Source organism: Macaca nemestrina, chromosome 6 (assembly GCF_043159975.1).
Source record: "Macaca nemestrina isolate mMacNem1 chromosome 6, mMacNem.hap1, whole genome shotgun sequence".
Taxonomy (NCBI): Eukaryota; Metazoa; Chordata; class Mammalia; order Primates; family Cercopithecidae; genus Macaca; species Macaca nemestrina.
This window is the reverse complement of record NC_092130.1, coordinates 84,136,287-84,155,832: the sequence shown is the minus strand read 5'-3', so window position 1 is coordinate 84,155,832 and position 19,546 is coordinate 84,136,287. Positions and strand designations below refer to the sequence as shown.

General features: G+C 44.1%; 1 pseudogene; it reads left to right on the top strand.

Annotated features, from left to right (window-relative positions):
- The first annotated feature begins 45 nt into the window (after positions 1 to 45).
- LOC105484285 (rho GTPase-activating protein 7-like) overlaps positions 46 to 19,546 on the top strand; it is a 71,679-nt pseudogene continuing 52,178 nt past the window's right edge.

Sequence of the window (19,546 nt, the reverse complement as noted above, 5' to 3'; positions counted from 1 at the left end):
TTTTGCCTTATGACTGAGTTGGCGGAGTGTAGATGTTCTCTACAATATGCCATTTTGTTTTCCATATCTGTCAGGACTTGCTGTCTCAATGACGCGTTCCGCCTCTGAGAGCGAAGTGGTTACTTAATGGGAGGAGCAAATTTTTCCTGCAAACGACTACTCTAGGCAAAGTGACTTCCAACAAGAGAGGGGTAAAATAACCTGAGCTAAAGTCCAGACAACCAAATCTGTTAAAGGTAAAGTGGACTGTAATCACACAAGCACGCCCTCTACTCCTAATTGCGCCTGCTCCGGACAGCTCCGGAGGCCATGGTTAATGGAACTCCTGCCCTTGCTTGGTACTTCTCTTAAGTTGGTCCGGGAGGCTTCGGAGCGCGCCTGCGCTGGTTGGGGTAGGTGTTTAAGGTGACGCGTGGAGAGCGCGGCGGTCATCCTTACCTGTCAGGGCGTGTTTACAGAGGAAGTGGCGATTTTGATAGTTTGGCCTGACCTACGCGGGTAGGACTTGGAGGGCCTAGGAGCGATTTAAGGATTTTAGAATAGTTACCCATACTGGCTCTGCAACTCCATAGTGCAACTGTAAGCTAGTTGTACCTCGACAAAGAGGATGACTATGATCTACTCTGTCTTTCCAGCTAGGATAGATAGTGCTCTCAACTCAGAATGGAAAAGGAAAAACAGCCCTCTCTTCCCTCTATATTCAAGCCTTTGTCTGCTTTTTACTTGAATGCAGCATATCTTGGATTAACCATATTCAACCAGTGGACATCTCCATGTAAACAGAATTTTTCTTTCTGTACTTAAGAAGTCATAGAAATGATTTTTTTTTTTTTTTTCATTTTTGAAACAGAGCCCCGCTCTGTCACCCAGGCTGAAGTACAGTGGCGCGATCTTGGCTCACTGCAACCTCCGCCCCCCAGGTTCAAGGGATTCTTCTCCCTCAGCCTCCAGAGGCTGAGGCGCACACCACCACGAACTGCTAATTTTTTTTGTTTGTTTTTAGTAGAGATGGGGTTTCGCTCTGTTGGCCAGGCTGGTTTCAAACTCCTGGCCTCAGGTGATCTGCCCTCCTCAGTCTCCCAAAGTGCTGGGATTACAGGCATGAGCCACCGCGCCTGGCCAAAAAGTTTTTAAAGAAACCAAGTGACTAGCTTTATTTGTACAAATTTATGGGGTAATGAGAAATTTTGTTACAAGTGTTTAGGGTGTCTGTCATCTAAATACAATATATTTTTGTTTAACTATAGTTACCCTACTCTGCTGTCAAACATTGAATATATTCCTTTTATCTGACTCCAAGTTTGTAATCTTTAACCCACTCTGTTCATCCTGCTAACTCATCCTTCCCAGTCTGTTATCTATCTTTCCACTCTCTTCCTCCATGTGGGAGCTCTGAAATTTTTTAGCTCCCACATATAAGTGAGAACATGTGATATTTGTCTTTTTGTGCCTGGCTTATTTTCCTTAAGGTAATGACCTCCAGCTCCATCCATGTTACTGCAAATGGCAAGATTTTATTTTTTATTGCTGAATAGTACTCGATTGTGTATATATACCACATTTTCTTTATCCATTCATCTGTTGATGGACACTTAGGTTGATTCCATATCTTTGCTATTGTGAATAGTGCTACAATAAACATGCAAGGTATCCCTTTGATATACTGATTTTTTTTCCTCTGAGTAGATAGATACCCTGTAGTGGGATTGCTGGATTGAATAATTCTATTTTTAATTTTTTGAGAAATCTCCATATTCTTTTCCACAGTGGCTGTACTAATTTACATTCTCATCAACAGTGTATAAGAGTTCTCTTTTCTCCGCATCCTCACCAACATCCATTATTTTTTGTCTTTTTAACAGTAGCCATTTGGACTGGGATAAGAGAATATCTCATTATGGCTTTGATTTTCATTTCTCTTATGGCTAGTGATGTTGAGCAATTTTTCATATACCTGTTGGCCATTTGTATGCAAATAACTAACTTCTAAAGCAAGAATGGAATGGAAAACAGGCCATTTCTGTTTCTACTCCGAATCCAGCCCTTTAGCAGATGTTCCTAATCTATTATGGCGTAATTCTTACATTATTTCTCAACATTGCCCCAGACAGCCACCATTAACTGAGTGGAATTGACTGGAATTGCTATTGGTGTTCTGAAGTATGCCTTAGGGTTAATCAAATTAAGTCCAAATCTCTTATACTTGGAATATTACTTTTAAAATAAAATCATCATAATAATCAGACCCTTGAAGAGTAAAAGTAAGTGATTGAAGTACACTTTGGTATTCTGTTCTACTCCCTCATACCATGCTTAGTGATGAGTAAAACAAAACATGTACAGTATTCATTAACACATTCACTATTCATCAAACATATATGCCATACTTTTTTGGTAGGTCATGGGGAATCAATCTCAGCCCTTATATCTGTGTTGGAGGGTGAAGAGGAAAAAATTAGTAGTGTGACACAGATGTGCAAAAGGTGTATCATGTTGGTGTTTCCTCCCCCCTTACCTCCCCTGCTCTAACCCTGTCCTTACAAGTTGCAGAAAACCTTAACTGTCTACAGATCAAAGTTCATATTTAGAATGGCATTCATGATTATGAACAGTCTATATCACTATCTTCAAGTAGCTTGTACTCTTGTTTAATTGAACTACTTTTGTTTTCCCTATATAACTCCCTTAAATTTCTTTTTCACTAACTTTTCCCTTCACCTGTGATACTTTTCCCTCTACCTGTAATATTACCCCTTCCCTACTATTTTTCTTTCTTTTCAATCACAATATATGTAAATCTTATCTACCATTAAAATTGTATTCACCACATAAGGTTTTTCTTTATTATTCCTATTTATCTCTATATTAGTTTTCTCTTGCTGCTGTTAACATATTACCACCAACTTTGATGACTTAAAACAGTAGAACTTTATTCTTTTATAGTTCTGGAGGCTGGAAATAAGAGATTATTTTTACTGGGTCAAAATCAAGGTGTTGACAGAACCGTATTCCCCCAAGAGGCTCTAGTGGAGAATCTGTTCCTTGCCTTTTGCAGCTCCTACTGGGATTTGGTGGCTGCTGGCATTCTTTTGGCTTGTGACACATCACTCCAGTCTCTGTCTCCATGCTTATGTTATTGCCTTTTCTACTCCTGAGCGTGTGTGTTTCCTTCTGTCTCTATCTTAATACAAATACATGTAATTGCACTTAGGATCCACTCAGACCCTTAATAACATCTGTAAAATATTTTTTTCCATATCGGATAAATTCTTAGGTTCTAGAAATTAGTATGTGGATATTTTTGGACGGGTCATCATTCAATCTCTCACACTCCCAAAGGGAAGTAAGTGCTCCACCCTCTAATCTTCTGTAGCCTGTTGTCTTTAATGATTCTGGCCACTTTTTAACCTCTCCTCCTTGCCCATAAGTTAGGTTAATTGCAGAAAAAGTTGAATGTGGAGATTGAATTTAAAGCTTAGATTCAAGAAAAAGAAAATTTGTATATTTATATTTAAGATATTATACTAGCTAAAACTCAGAAAAAATTATGATAGATTTTACTGCATATGGGTAGTAGTGCCATACATTTGCATATAAGGGATATCAGTGGTGGGAAAAGACACAGAATGGAATATATGGTTGTGTGGAGTTTATGACAAGTTTCAATGAGAGACTCACAACACAAACTTGTTGAATTCAGAAGCATGTTCAGAATACACAGCAGAGATTTATATACCTTTTGAAAAATAGCTCCTGGCATGCTACAGAGCCCTGGGAGTGATGTGTTGCTTGGCGCTGAGATATCACTCAGGTAACATTGTGGTCACAGTTGTTCAGTAATGATCTATCCTAAGATGAAAGTGGTGAACACAAGCAGGACCAGAGGGTGCAAGCTGCATGAGCAGGTGGACTGGACTCTTTCATGTCGTCCACTACCATTGCCCAAGTGCCTTTCCCTCAGCTTATACCTCCGTGGGTGATACCTTTGATCAGTTGGTAAAGCAAAAAAAGCCCACATTAGATTCGCGGATGGGTCAGTTTGATATTGTAGTTGAACTACAGCTCCATTTGTGTGTCCTTGAAAGAGAAGTGATCAGGGAATATCCTCCTGATGGGCAGATCTTTGGAAGGTGCACTTCATCATGCACTTTGTGTAGTAAGAGAAATAGTCCTAGGTTAAAATATACATGGACTCATGGGGAAGGGTGAATGGCTTGGCTGGTTGGAAAGGGACTTGGAAGAAGAAAAAGTAGATTGGTAAGAAGGATGTCTGAGGTAGAGGGGCATGAGAAAGGATATATGGGTGTGCATAAGAAATGTGAGTAAAGGAACTGGTCCGTGGCCTGGGGGTTGAGGACCTCTGCTTTCGAGTCAAAAGCCTCAAGCCTCCTTTGGCACTACACCACAGTTAAACTTTTTCCTTTGCCTAATCCTACTTCTTTCCCTGCTCTTCTTAAAGAGTTGTTCATAGGAGCACTCTGCATTAATATTCCTGCATGCCACTCTGCAGTACAAAGTCGGCTTCGTGGGAAAGTCCACCTTCACCAATGTTTTTCTGGGCCTTCAGCATAGTGATAATGGGACGCTTCCATAAAGGTGGATAGGCAAAATAAGACCTCCAACTGAGAGATATTATCATTGGCTTAACTCTGACACTAACTAGTTTTTTGATCTTGGGTATGCTTTTAACTTCACTCATTCAAACAAGTTTTTATTTTGAATGTTTACAATGCATTTTGGTAGACAAAACTCCGTTCCTTTACTCAAGAAGTTTATAGGTTTAAAGGGTCTTAGGTTCTTTATTTGTATTATGAAGGAGCTAGACTTGAATTAGTGTTTCTAAACCTCTTGTTCATTTAAGTCCCCATCACAGATCCCATCACCTCCATTTCTTTGTGGTTGAGAATCACTCTCTTCTGTGTATCCTTAAGGGCCAAGAATGTTTTATTAACTGAATATCCAAAACAATCTTGATCAATCAGTCTTGTCCCTCACTCTCCTTCTGACCTGAATCCACAAAGCTCATTTTATCATTCTTATGGCTTTGTGTCCTCATAGTGTAGCTCCCACTTAATAAGTGAGAACATATGATGTTAGGTTTTCTATTCCTGAGTTACTTCACATAGATGGAATCCCTAGTTCCATCCAGGTTGCTGCAAATGCCATTTTTTAGTTCCTTTTTATGGCTGAGTAGTATTCCATGGCCTATGTGTATGTATGTGTGTGTGTGTATCACTTTTTTTTTTTTTGAGATGGAGTCTCACTCTGTTGCCCAGGCTGGAGTGCAGTGGCGCAATCTTGGCTCACTGCAAGCTCCACCTCCTCGGCTCACGCCATTCTCCTACCTCAGCCTCCGAGTAGCTGGGACTACAGGTATCTGCCACCACGCCCGGCTAATTTTTTGTATTTTTAGTTTCACCATGTTAGCCAGGATGGTCTCGATCTCCTGACCTTGTGATCCGCCCATCTCGGCCTCCCAAAGTGCTGGGATTACAGGCGTGAGTCCCCGTGCCAAGCCAACACATTTTCTTTATCCACTTGTTGATTTACGGACATTTGGGTTGGTTGTATATTTTTACTACTGCAAATTGTGCTGCTGTAAACATGTGTGTGCAAGTATCCTTTTCGTATAATGACTTCTTTTCCTCTGGGTAGATATCCAGGAGTGGGATTGCTGGATCAAATGCTTGATCTACTTTTAGTTTCTTTAAAAAAATCTCCACAGTGTTTGCCATAGTGGTTGTACTAGTTTGCAATCCAACCAGCAGTATAAAGGTGTTCTCTTTTCACCACAACCATGCCAACATCTATTATTTTTTGAATTTTGGGTTATGGCCATTCTTGCAGGAATAAGGTGGTATTATACCATGGTTTTGATTTGCATTTCCCTGATCATTGGTGATGTTGAGCATTTTTGCATATGTTTGTTGGCCATTTGTATATCTTCTTTTGAGAATTGTCTATTCATGTCCTTAGCCCACTTTTTGATGGAATTATTTATATATTTTTTTCTTGCTAGTTTATTTAAGTCAGTTACTTGTAGATTCTGGATATTAGTCCTTTGTCAGATGCATAGTTTGCGAAGATTTTCTCCCACTTTGTGGGCTGTCTGTTTGCTGATTATTTCTTTTGCTGTGCAGAAACTTTTTGGTTTAATTGAATTCCATCTGTTTATCTTTATTTCTGTTGCATTTGCTTTTAGGTTCTTTGTCATTAAGTCTTTGTCTGAGCCAATGTCTAGAAGGGTTTTTCTGATGTTATCTTCTAGGATTTTTATGGTTTCAGGTCTTGTATTTAAGTCTTTTGTCTATTTTGTGTTGATTTTGTATAAAGGGGTGATGAGGATTCAGTTTCATTCTTTTACATGTGGCTTGTAATTATCCCAGCACCATTTGTTGAATAGAGTGACTTTTCCCCACGTTATGTTTTTGTTTCCTTGTCAAGGATCGGTTGGCTGTATTTGGCTTTATGTCTGGGTTCTCTTTTCTGTTCCATTGGTCTATATACCAGTGCCATGCTGATTTGGTGACTATAGCCTTATAGTATAGTTTGAAGTTGGGTAGTGTGATGCCTCTTGACTTTCCAGGAATTTATCTATGTCTTTTAGGTTTTCTAGTTTATGCATGTAAAGGTGTTCATAGTAGCCTTGAGTGATCTTTTGTATTTATATAGTGTCAGTTGTAATATCTCCTGTTTTGTTTCTTAATGAGCTTATTTGTATTTTCTCTTCTCTTTTCTTGGTTAATCTTGCTAATGGTCTATCAATTTTATTTATCTTTTCAAAGAACAAGTTTTTTGTTTTATTTATCTTTTTTTTTTTTTTTTTTAAGATAATAGTCTTGCTCTATCAATCTTGGCTCACTGCAAGCTCCGCCTCTGGGGTTCACACCATTCTCCTGCCTCAGCCTCCCCAGTAGCCGGGACTACAGGCACCTGCCACCACACCTGGCTAATGTTTTGTATTTTTAGTAGAGACGGGGTTTCACTGTGTTAGCCAGGGTGATCTTAGTCTCCTGACCTTGTGATTCACCCGCCTCGGCCTCCCAAAGTGCTGAGATTACAGGCACGAGCCACCGCGCCCGGCCTTATTTATCTTTTGTATTGTTTTATTTTTGTTTCAATTTCGTTTAGTTCAGCTCTGATCTCAGCTATTTCCTTTCTTCTGCTGGGTTTGGGTTTGGTTTGTTCTTGTCTCTCTAGTTCCTTGAAGTATGACCTTAGATTGTCTATTTGTGCTCTTTCAGACTTTTTGATGTTGGCATTCAGAGCTATGAAGTTTCCTCTTAGCACTGCTTTCACTGTATCCCAGGTGTTTTGATGGGTTATGTCACTACTATCATTAAGCTCAAAGGATTTTAAAATTTCCATCTTGATTTCATTGTTGACCCCGTGATCATTCAGGAGCAGGTTATTTAATTTCCATGGATTTGCATAGTTGTGAGGGTTCCTTTTGGAGTTGATTTCCAATTTTATACCACTGGAGGCCGAGAGAATACTTGATCTAATTTTGATTTTCTAAATTTTTTTTTTTTTTTTTTGAGACAGAGTCTCGCCTGTGGCCCAGGCTGGAGTGCAGTGGCACAATCTTGGCTCACTGCGAGCTCCGCCTCCCATGTTCACGCCATTCTCCTGCCTCAGCCTCCTGAGTAGCTGGGACTACAGGCGCCCGCCACCACACCCGGCTAATTTTTTTTTTTATTTTTAGTAAAGACGGGGTCTCACCATGTCAGCCAGGATGGTCTTGATCTCCCGACCTCATGATCCACCTGCCTCGACCTCCCAAAGTGCTGGGATTACAAGCGTGAGCCACCGCGCCCATCGTTGATTTTCTAAGTTTATTGAGACTTGTTTTGTGGCCTATTATACGGTCTTTCTTGGAGAATGTACCATGTGCTGATGAATAGAATGTATATTCTGCAATTGTTGGGTAGAATGTTCTATAAATATCTGTTAAGTCCATTTGTTTTAGGATATAGTTTAAGTCTATATTTCTTTGTTGACTTTCTGTCTTGATGGGCTGTCTGGTGCTGTCAGTGGAGTACTGAAATCCTCCACTCTTACTGTGTTGCTGTCTATCTCATTTCTTAGGTAGGTCTAGTAGTACTTGTTTTATAAATTTGGGAGCTCCAGTGTTAGGTGCATATATATTTAGGATTGTTATATTTTCCTCTTGGACTAGTCCTTTTATCATTATATAATGTTTCTCTTTGTCTTTTTTTGTTGTTGTTGTTGCTTTGAAGTCTGTTTTGTCTGATATAAGAATAGCTACTTCTGCTTGTTTTTGGTGTCCATTTGCATGGAATATCTTTTTCCACCCCCTTTACCTTTAGTTTATGTGAGTCCTTATGTGTTAGATGAATATCTTGAAGGCAGCAGATAGTTGGTTGGTGAATTCTTATCCATTCTGCCATTCTGTATCTTTTAAGTGGAGCATTTAGGTCATTTATATTCAAGTTAGTGTTGAAAATGAGGTACTATTCTATTTGTTGTGCTAGTTGTTGCCTGAATACCTGCTGCTAATCTGAGGTTTTCCTTTGTAGGTCACCTGATACTTTTGCCTCACAGCTTTTAAGATTCTTTCCTTTGCCTTGACGTTAGATAACCTGATGATTTTGTGCCTAAGTGATGATCTTTTGCAATGAATTTCCTGGGTATTCTTTGAGCTTCTGGTATTTGGATGTCTAGATCTCTAGCAAGGCCAGGAGCTTTCCTCGATTATTCCCTTAAATATGTTTTCCAAACTTTTAGATACGTCTTCTTCCTCAGGAACACCAATTATTCTTGGGTTTGGTTGTTTAACATAATCCCAAACTTCTTGGAGGCTTTGTTTATTTATTTTTTATTCTTTTTTCTTTGTCTTTGTTGGATTGGGTTAATTTGAAAGTCTTGCTGTTGAGCTCTGAAGTTCTTTCCTCTACTTGTATGATTCTATTGCTGAGACTTTCCAGTGTATTTTGCATTTCCCTAGGTGTGTCCTTCATTTCCAGAAGTTATAATTGTTTTTTATTTATGCTATCTATTTCTTTGGAGTTTTTTCCCATCCATATCTTGTATAATTTTTATTTCTTTAAGGTGGTATTCACTTTACTCTGGTGCCTCCTTGAATACCTTAATAATCAACCTTCTGAATTCTTTTTCTGGCAATTCAGAGGTTTCTTCTTGGTTTGGATCCATTGCTTGTGAGGTAGTGTGATTTTTTGGGGTGTTAACCTTGTTTTGTCATACTACCAGAATTACTTTTCTGGTTCTTTCTCATTTGGGTAGACTATGTGAGAAGAAAGAGCTGGGGCACAGGGGTTATTGTTCAGATTCTTTTGTCCCACGGGATGATCCCTTGATGTAGTAGTGCTCTCCCCCTACCCCTAGGGATGGGTCTTCCTGAGAGCCTAACTGCAGTGATTGTTATTTCTCTTCTGGATCTAGCTACCCAGTGGAGCCACCAGCTACCAAGACTCCAGGCAGTACTGGGGCATGTCTGCAAAGAGTCCTGTGATGTTATTCATCTTCAGGTCTCTGAGCTATGGATACCAGCATCTACTGTGGTGGAGGTAGCAGGGGAGTGAATTGGACTCTATGAGGGTCGTTGGTTGCAGTTTTGTTTAGTGCACTGGTTTTGTGTTGGTTGGCCTCTAGCTTTCAAGAGAGCATCAGCTGTGGTAGTATAGGGAGGATACAAGCTTGCCTTTGTCAGGCTTCTGAGCCAAGGTTAAACTATCCTATCCCCTGTGACCTGAACGTACACATGGATGATTCCTGCCTTAAGTAATTACATTCCACCACAAAAGAAGTGAAAATGGCCTGTTCCTGCCTTAACTGATGACATTACCTTGTGAAATTCCTTTTCCTGGCTCATCCTGGCTCAAAAGCTCCCCCACTGAGTACCTTGTGACCCCCACCCCTGCCTGCCAGAGAACAATCCCCTTTGACTGTAATTTTTCTTTACCTACCCAAATCCTATAAAACAGCCCCACCCCATCTCCCTTCGTTGACTGTCTTTTCAGACTCAGCCCGCCTGCACCCAGGTGAAATAAACAGCCATGTTGCTCACGCATAGCCTGTTTGGTGGTCTTTTCACATGGACACACGTGAAATTTGGTGCCGTGACTTGGATTGGGGGACATCCCTTAGGAGATCAATCCCCTGTCCTCCTGCTTTTTGCTCCATGAGAAAGATCTACCTACAACCTCAGGTCCTCAGACCAACCAGCCCATAGAACATCTCAACAATTTTAAATCCAGTAAGCGGCCTCTTTTTACTCTCTTCTCCAGCCTCTCACTAACCCGCAACCTCTTTCTCCTTTCAATCTTGGTGCCACCCTTCAATCTCTCCCTTCGCTTAATTTCAATTCCTTTCAATTTCTGGTAGAGAAAAAGGAGACACATTTTATACGTGGACCCAAAACTCAGGCACCGGTCATGGGCTCAGGAAGGCAGCCTTCCCTTGGTGTTTAATCATTGTGAAGGTGCCTCTCTGATTATTCACCCAGGTTCCATTAATGTCTGATCTCTGCAGGGACACCTGCCTTGGTCATTCACCCACGTTCCCTTAGTGGCAAGTCAATTGCAGGGACGCCTGCTTTGGCTGCTCACCCTCATTGCAGCCCAGGGCTGCTCCCCACCCCCTTCTCCATGTCTCTACCCTTCTCTTTAAACTTGCCTCCTTCACTATGGGCAACCTTCCACTCTCCATTCCTCCTTCTTCTCCCTTAGCCTGTGTTCTCAAGAACTTAAAACCTCTTCAACTCACACCTGAACTAAAACCTAAACGCCTTATTTTCTTCTGCAATGCTGCTTGACCCCAATACAAACTCGACAGTAGTTCCAAATAGCCAGAAAACGGTACTTTCGATTTTTCCATCCTACAAGATCTAAATAATTCTTATTGTAAAATAGGCAAAAGGTCTCAGTTGCCTGACGTCCACATTTTACACGTTGTTCCCTCCCTAGTCTCTGTTCCCAATGCGACTCATCCTAAGTCTTCCTTCTTTCCCTCCCGCCTGTCCTCTCGGTCCCAACCCCAAGCATCACTGAATCTTTCTAATCTTCCTTTTCTACAGACCCATCTGACCTCTCCCCTCCTCCCCAGGCTGCTCCTTGCCAGACTGAGCTAAGTCCCAATTCTTCCTCGGCATCTGCTCCCCAACCCTATAATCCTTTTATCACCTCCCCTCCTCACACCATGACTAGCCCTCCCCCACCTGGCCAGCAATTTCTTCTTAAAAAGGTGGCAGGAGCTAAATGCAATGTCAAGGTTAATGTTCCTTTTTTTTTATCCGACCTCTCCCAAATCAGTTAGTGTTTAGGCTCTTTTTCATCAAATATGAAAATCCCAGCCCAGTTCATGGCCTGTGTAGCAGCAACCCAGAGATGCTTTACAGCCCTAGACCCTGAAAGGTCAGAAGGCCGTCTAATTCTCAATATGCGTTTTATTACCCAATCTGCTTCCGACATTAAATAAAGCTCCAAAAATTAAATTCTGGCCCTCAAACCCCACAACAAGACTTAATGAACCTCGCCTTCAAGGTGTACAATAATAGAGTAGAGGCAACCAAGTAGCAACATATTTCTGAGTTGCATTTCCTTGCCTCCACTGTGAGAGAAACCCCAGCCAAATCTCTAGCACACAGGAACTCTAAATGCCTGAACCACAGCTGCCAAAGGTTTCTCCAGAACCTCCTCCCCCAGGAGCTTGCGACAGGTGCCAGAAATCTGGCCACTAGGCCAAGGAATGTCCGCAGCCCAAGATTCCTCCTAAGCCATGTCCCATCTGTGCAGGACCCCACAGAAAATTGGACTGTTCAACTCGCCCGGCAGCCACTTCCAGAGCCCCTAGAACTCTAGCCCAAGGCCCTCTGACCCCTTCCCAGATCTTTTCAGCATAGCGGCTGAAGACTGACACTGCCCAATCGCCTCAGAAGCTTCCTGGACCATCATAGACGCTTTAGGTAACTCTTACAGTGGAGGATAAGTCCTTCCCCTTCTTAATCAATATGGAGGCTACCCACTCCACATTACCTTCTTTTCAAGGGCCTGTTTCCTTTGCCTCCATAACTGTTGTGGGTATTGATGGCCAGGCTTCTAAACCTCTTAAAACTCCCCAACTCCGGTGCCAACTTGGACAACATTCTTTTATGCACTCCTTTTTAGTTATCCTCACTGCCCAGCCCCCTTGTTAGGTCGAGACATTTTAACCAAATTATCTACTTCTCTGACTATTCCTGGACTACAGCCACATCTCATTGCCACCCTTCTTCCCAACCCAAAGCCTCCTTTGTGTCTTCCTCTCGTATCTCCCAACCTTAACCCACAAATATAGGACATCTCTACTCCCTCCCTGGCAACCGATCACATGCCCATTACCATCACATTAAGACCTAATCACCCTTACCCCACTCAACGCCAATATTCCATCCTGCAGCACACTTTAAAAGGATTAAAGCCTGTTATCACTTGCCTGTTACAGCATGGCCTTTTAAAGCGTATAAACTCTCCTTACAATTCTCCCATTTTACCTGTTCAAAAACTGGACAAGCCTTACAGGTTAGTTCAGGATCTGCACCTTATCAACCAAATTGTCTAGCCTATCCACCCCGTGGTGCCAAAGCCTTATACTCTCTTATCCTCAATACCTCCCTCCACAACTCCTCCATAACCCATTATTCTGTTCTGGATCTCAAACATGCTTTCTTTACTATTCCTTGCACCCTTCATCCCAGCCTCTGTTCGCTTTCACTTGGACTGACCCTGACACCCATCAGGCTCAGCAAATTACCCAGGCTGTACTGATGCAAGGTTTCACAGACAGCTCCCATTACTTCAGTCAAGCCCAAATTTCTTCCTCATCTGTTACCTATCTCAGCATAATTCTTCATGAAAACATGTGTGCTCTCATGCTGGTAGTGTCCGGCTAATCTCCCAAACCCCAATCCCTTCTACAAAACAACAACTCCTTTCCTTCCTAGGCACGGTTAGGTACTTCCGCCTTTGGATACCTGGTTTTGCCATCCTAACAAAACCATTATTTAAACTCAAAAGGAAACCTAGCTGACCCCATAGATTCTAAATCCTTTCGCCACTCCTTTCTGTTCCTTAAAAAACAATCCTAGAAGCTGCCCCCACGCTAGCTCTCCCTAACTCATCGCAACCCTTTTTCATTACACACAGCCAAAGTGCAGGGCTGTGTGGTCGCAGTTCTTAAACTCATCACAACCCATTTTCATTACACACGGCCACAGTGCAGGGCTGTGTGGTTGCAGTTCTTAAACTCATTGCAACCCTTTTTCATTACACACAGCCAAGTGCAGGGCTGTGTGGTTGCAGTTCTTACACAAGAGCCAAGACCACGCCCTGCAGCCTTTCTGTCCAAACAACTTGATCTTACTGTTTTAGGCTGGCCATCATGTCTCCGTGCAGCGGCTGCTGCCGCCCTAATACTTTTAGAAGCCCTCAAAATCACAAACTATGCTCAACTCACTCTCTACAGCTCTCATAATTTCCAAAATCTATTTTCTTCCTCACCCCTGATGCATATACTTTCTGCTCGCCAGCTCCTTCAGTTATACTCACTCTTTGTTGAGTCTCCCACAATTAACATTGTTCCTGGCCCAGACTTCAATCCGGCCTCCCAAATTATTCCTGATACCACACCTGACCCCCATGACTGTATCTCTCTGATCCACCTGGCATTGACTCCATTTCCCCATATTTCCTTCTTTCCGGTTCCTCACCCTGATCACACTTGGTTTATTGATGGCAGTTCCGCCAGGCCTAATCGCCACACACCAGCTAAGGCAGGCTATGCTATAGTATCTTCCACATCTATCATTGAGGCTACTGCTCTATTCCCCTCCATTACCTCTCAGCAAGCTGAACTCATTGCCTTCATTCAGGCCCCCACTCTTGTAAAAGGACTACACATCAATATTTATACTGACCCCATATCCTGCACCACCATGCTGTTTTATGGGCTGAAAGGTTTCCTCACTATGCAAGGAGGATTTAATGTCTCTTTAATAAAAACTCTTCTACAGGCCACTTTACTTCCAAAGGAAGCTGGAGTCATAACTGCAAAGGCCATCAAAAGGCATCAGATCCCATCGCTCAGGGCAATGCTTATGCTGATAAGGCAGCTAAAAAAGCAGCCAGTGTTCCAACTTCTATCCCTCACACTAAGTTTTTCTCCTTCTTATCTGACCACTCCTACCTACTCCCTCACTGAAACTTCCACCTATCTCTTCCCACACAAGGCAAATGGTTCTTGGACCAAAGAAAATAATCTCCTTCCAGTCTCACAGGCCCATTCTATTCTGTCGTCATTTCATAGCCTCTTCCGTGTAGGTTACAAGCCGCTAGCCCGCCTCTTAGAACCTCTCATTTCCTTCCCATTGTGGAAATCTATCCTCAAGGAAATCACTTCTCAGTGTTATTCTACTACTACTTAGGGATTTCTCAGGCCCCCTCCCTTCCCTACACATCAAGCTCAGAGATATGCCCCTGCCCAGGACTGGCAAATTGACTTTACTCACATGCCTCAAGTCAGGAAACTAAAAATACCTCTTGGTCTAAGTAGACACTTTCACTGGATAGGTAGACGCCTTTCCCACAGTGTCTGAGAAGGCCACCACAGTCATTTCTTCCCTTCTGTCAGACATAATTCCTCGGTTTGGCCTTCCCACCTCAGTTTCTCAGACTCTTGGTATTCAGTGGCACCTGGTTTTATCTCAAATTGCCACCCTTAAGTCTCTGTTTTAAGTGGACAGAAGATCTTCAGTGACAAAGTATGTTATGCCCAGACCGTTTATTCCCCGAAGAAGACCACCGGAGTCCAGAGTCAAAGCTAAGCAGCGAGGATCTTTATTACAGGTTCGAACCTGGAACTCTCACTCGCTCGTGAAACGAGATGGGCAGGAGAGCTCCCCCCTTGCGCTCCGAACAGTGTTATATAGTCTAAAAACAGTGGGCATAGAATTATTATACAAATCAGATGTATGATTGCGTAGTGTTTGAACAAGGCGATTTGGCTAACTATGATTGGTTCCCACCATTTCTGATATCTCGGTACAACCCTTGAGGCGAGAGAGCAGTTTTACACAAAGGCAGTTAATTATATTGCGTCAGGTTGCACAACCGGTTTATGGCAGCATGAGTGTATCTTACTTAAACACGTCTTGTGACCCGGCCTCAGAAAGAAAAACAGGTATTTACAGAACTTACGAAATCTCTGGTACGTGCAGAGATTAGAGAGCAGAACAAAACAGGTACTTACAGAACTTACGAAATCTCTGGTATGTGCAGAGATTAGGGAGCAGAACAAAGGGTTTAGCAATAGGGTGTAGCGGGGGAGCGGGTACGCATTTTCGTGTTTTTGTGTCCTTTCATTTCCCCCTCTCATAAGTAACTGGACGTCCAATCTTGGATTTCCAGAGTCTTACAATGTAGTCTCACCTTCTGGGTGCAAGAGAGGCTGGTGATGGCTACGGAGGACCATTAGTTGGACATAGGGATTAGACGGCGCGGTAGTGAGGAGAGTCAGATGCATAAGGCATAAAAGCATAGGTAAGCTAGACATGGTTATGGCTATGGGGATGACGGCGCAGGGTTAGCTTTAAAGGATTGTTCTTAGCTTTGTCTACAGTCCATGTAACTGGTGCTCCAGACGGCCCGAGAAGGTCGGATGTTGGGTCCACTGGTTTGACGTGTGTGTAGTGGATCCATGAAGCGATGCCTTCTACCTTGAGAGCGGTGGGAGTAGTCAGGAGTACTTGCAGTGGTCCTTTCCACCTGGGTTGAAGAGTTTCTTGCCGGTGGCGCTTGACTAGGACCCAGTCTCCTGGCTGGAACGGATGGGGCGTCGGCGGAGGTCTTGCTTCGTACAGTTCTCGTAGTCTGGGCCAAATTTCCTGGTGAATTTTCTGTAAGGCTTGTAAGGAGAACAAGAGCTCAGAGACATTTTCAGTTTTAGGTTTGAGTAAGTCATCTTTTGGACTGGGGAACAGGGGTGGGGGGTCTGCCATACATGATTTCATATGGTGTGAAGCCCAGTCTGTAAGGGGTATTTCGGGCCCGGAACAGAGCATAGGGGAGAAGTACTACCCAATTAGCGCCAGTCTTCATGGTCAATTTAGTTAAGGTCTCTTTTAGAGTCCGATTCATCCTTTCTACCTGTCCTGAGCTTTGGGGCCTATAAGCACAATGTAATTTCCAATTTGCCCCAAGAATGGAAGCCAAATCCTGACTTACCTTAGCAACGAAGGCTGGTCCATTGTCTGACCCTATCTGGACGGGAAAGCCATACCTGGGGAGGATTTCTTCCAAAATTTTCTTTGCTACAACCTGAGCAGTTTCTCTCTTAGTTGGGAATGCTTCTGTCCATCCTGAAAAAGTATCTACAAAGACAAGTAAGTACTGATACCCATATTTTCCAGGCTTTATCTCAGTAAAGTCTATTTCCCAATAGACGCCCAGCCTAGTTCCTCTACACCTAATTCCTGCGGCGGTCTGGGTTTGGGGGCAAGCGTTGTTCAGTCGGCAGGCTTTGCAATTTGTTGTGACATTGCTGGCCAGTTCAGCTATGCGCCTAATTCTGAACTTGGTGTGCCTGATTAAGTCTATCATTCGCCGGGCACCCAGGTGGGTTGTCCGGTGGATATGTTCCAACACCTGCCATCCTAATTTTTCTGGTAGGATGGTTTGGTCATTTACATCAGTCCACCACCCATTTTTAACCTGTTTTAGGGGAAGCGTGTCCATCCATTCGCGATCCTGTTCGGTATAGTCGGGAAAACATGGCAAATTTCGCGGGCCAGGATCAGGGAGCTGGAGCGTGAGGAGCTGACTGGGAGCTTTTGCTATGCTCCTTGCAGTTTGGTCGGCTAAGAAGTTGCCTCGAGCAATTGGCGTAGTTGGTTTCTGATGCCCAGGGCAATGTACGATAGCCAATTTCTTTGGTTTCCACAAAGCAGTTAATAGAGCTAGGATCTCTTGCTTGTTTTTTATTTCTTTGCCTTCAGCTGTTAATAGTCCCCTCTCTCTGTAGATGGCCCCATGTATGTGCGCAGTAGCGAAAGCATAGCGGCTATCCGTGTATACTGTCAGTTTTTTCTTTGCCCCTAGGGTGAGGGCCTGTGTGAGTGCTATCAGTTCGGCTCTTTGGGCTGATGTCCCTGGAGGCAAGGGTTCCGCCCAGATTACCTCAGTCTATGATGTTACAGCCGCTCCTGCATACCGCTGGCCTTGGTGGACGTAGCTGCTGCCATCATTGAACCAGATGAGTTCTGTGTCGGGGAGCGGACGATCTTGCAGGTCCTCCCGCACCCCATGCACCTGAGCCAGTATCTCAGTGCACTCATGGGACGGGGTGTCCAAGTCTGGATTTGGCAGCAGTGAAGCAGGGTTTAAAGAGGTTGGGGGCAGAAAAGTTATTCTGAGGGGGTTTAACAGCAGTCCTTGATAGTGGGTGAGTCGGGCGTTACTCATCCATCGGTCCAGCGGCTGCCGGAGGAAGCCTTCAATGGCATGTGGGGTTATAACGCGCAACTCTTGCCCCATGATAAGTTTATCAGCGTCTCGGACCATTAGGGCGGTCGCCGCGATGATCCGGAGGCAGGGTGGCCAGCCAGCAGCCACTGAATCTAATTTTTTTGACAAATAGGCAACTGGCCTCTGCCAGGGGCCTAGGTACTGTGTTAACACGGCTTTTGCAACACCCTTACTTTCTTTTTTTTTCTTTTTTTTTGAGACGGAGTCTCGCTCTGTCGCCCAGGCTGGAGTGCAGTGGCCGGATCTCAGCTCACTGCAAGCTCCGCCTCCCGGGTTTATGCCATTCTCCTGCCTCAGCCTCCCGAGTAGCTGGGACCACAGGCACCCGCCACCTCGCCCGGCTAGTTTTTTGTATTTTTTTTTTTTTAGTAGAGACGGGGTTTCACCGTGTTAGCCAGGATGGTCTCGATCTCCTGACCTCGTGATCCGCCCATCTCGGCCTCCCAAAGTGCTGGGATTACAGGCTTGAGCCACCATGCCCGGCCGCAACACCCTTACTTTCATCCACATATAAGTGGAAGGGCTTGGAGATATCAGGGAGCCCCAGCGCGGGGGCTGATAACAAGGCAGTTTTGATTTGTTGAAAGGCCAGCTCAGCCTCTTCCGTCCAATTGAAGGGTTGCCGTTCCTTTGTTGCCTGGTATAGGGGCTTGGCTAACTCAGTGAATCTGGGTATCCATAACCTACAGAACCCTGCTGACCCCAGGAATTCTCTCACTTGCCGTGTCGACTGGGGTCTAGGGATGTGTAGGACTGTTTCCTTTCGGGCTTCGGTTAGCCAGCGTTGCCCCCCTTTTAATAGGTACCCTAGATAAGTTACCTCCGACTTGCAGATCAGCCTTTGTCGCTGAGGCTCGGTAGCCTAGCTCCCCCAGGGTCTTCAAGAGGTCCTCAGTCCCTTGAACACAAGTTTCCGGGGACCTAGCCGCTATTAAGAGATCATCAACATACTGCAAAAGAGTTATTTCAGGGTGTTGCCGCCGGTACTCACCCAGATCTTCATGAAGGGCTTCATCGAACAGGGTTGGCGAGTTCTTGAACCCTTGTGGCAGCCTAGTCCATGTTAGCTGACCGTTGATGCCCCTCTCAGGATCCGTCCATTGAAATGCAAAGAGTTCTTGACTTTTAGGGGCCAGAGGGAGGCTGAAGAAAGCATCTTTTAGATCAAGAACGGTATACCACTGTTTTTCGGGATGTAAGGCACTCAGAAGGGTGTATGGATTGGGCACGGTGGGATGTATGTCCATGACCCTTTTATTAACTTCTCTTAAATCCTGTACTGGCCTGTAGTCTGTACTGTTGGGTTTACGTACAGGTAACAGTGGAGTATTCCAGGATGAGTGGCAAGCCCGTAGGACTCCTTGGTCTAGGAGTCGGCGGATATGGGGCGTAATTCCTTCTCTTGCCTCCAGGGGCATAGGATATTGCCGAACCCGAACCGGGTCCGTCCCTGGCTTAACTTCCACAAATATGGCTGGTCGATGTTTAGCTAGCCCCAAGCCCCCAGTTTCTGCCCACGCTTCAGGGAAATGCTGGAGCCAAGCGTCAATTTCCTGATCGGGGGGCTTTTGCTCTTGATGGAGTCTGTACTCATCTTCTAAGGTGACAGTCAGGATAGATATTGGCCTGTTTTGGGAATCAGTTATCTTGGGCCCTTCTGGCTCAAAGTGTATTTGGGCCCCCATTTTTGTCAGCAGGTCCCTCCCTAATAGAGGGCAGGGGCTCTCTGGGATGACTAGGAAGGAGTGGGAGACTTTTCCCGTTCCTATGTCTACAGTCCTCTGGGTTGTCCAGGGGTATTTTTTGATGCCTGTGGCCCCATGCACCCAGGATGTTTTTTTAGACATATTTCCAATTGGTTTGGTTAGGACTGAGCGTTCCGCCCCAGTATCGACCAAGAAGCGAACTGGGGACCCCTCCACTTGCAAAGTTACCCTGGGTTCGGGGAGGGGCTCCGAACCCCGTCCTCCCTAGTCAGAGTCCTGGGTAACGAGTACGGAGGTAGGGTT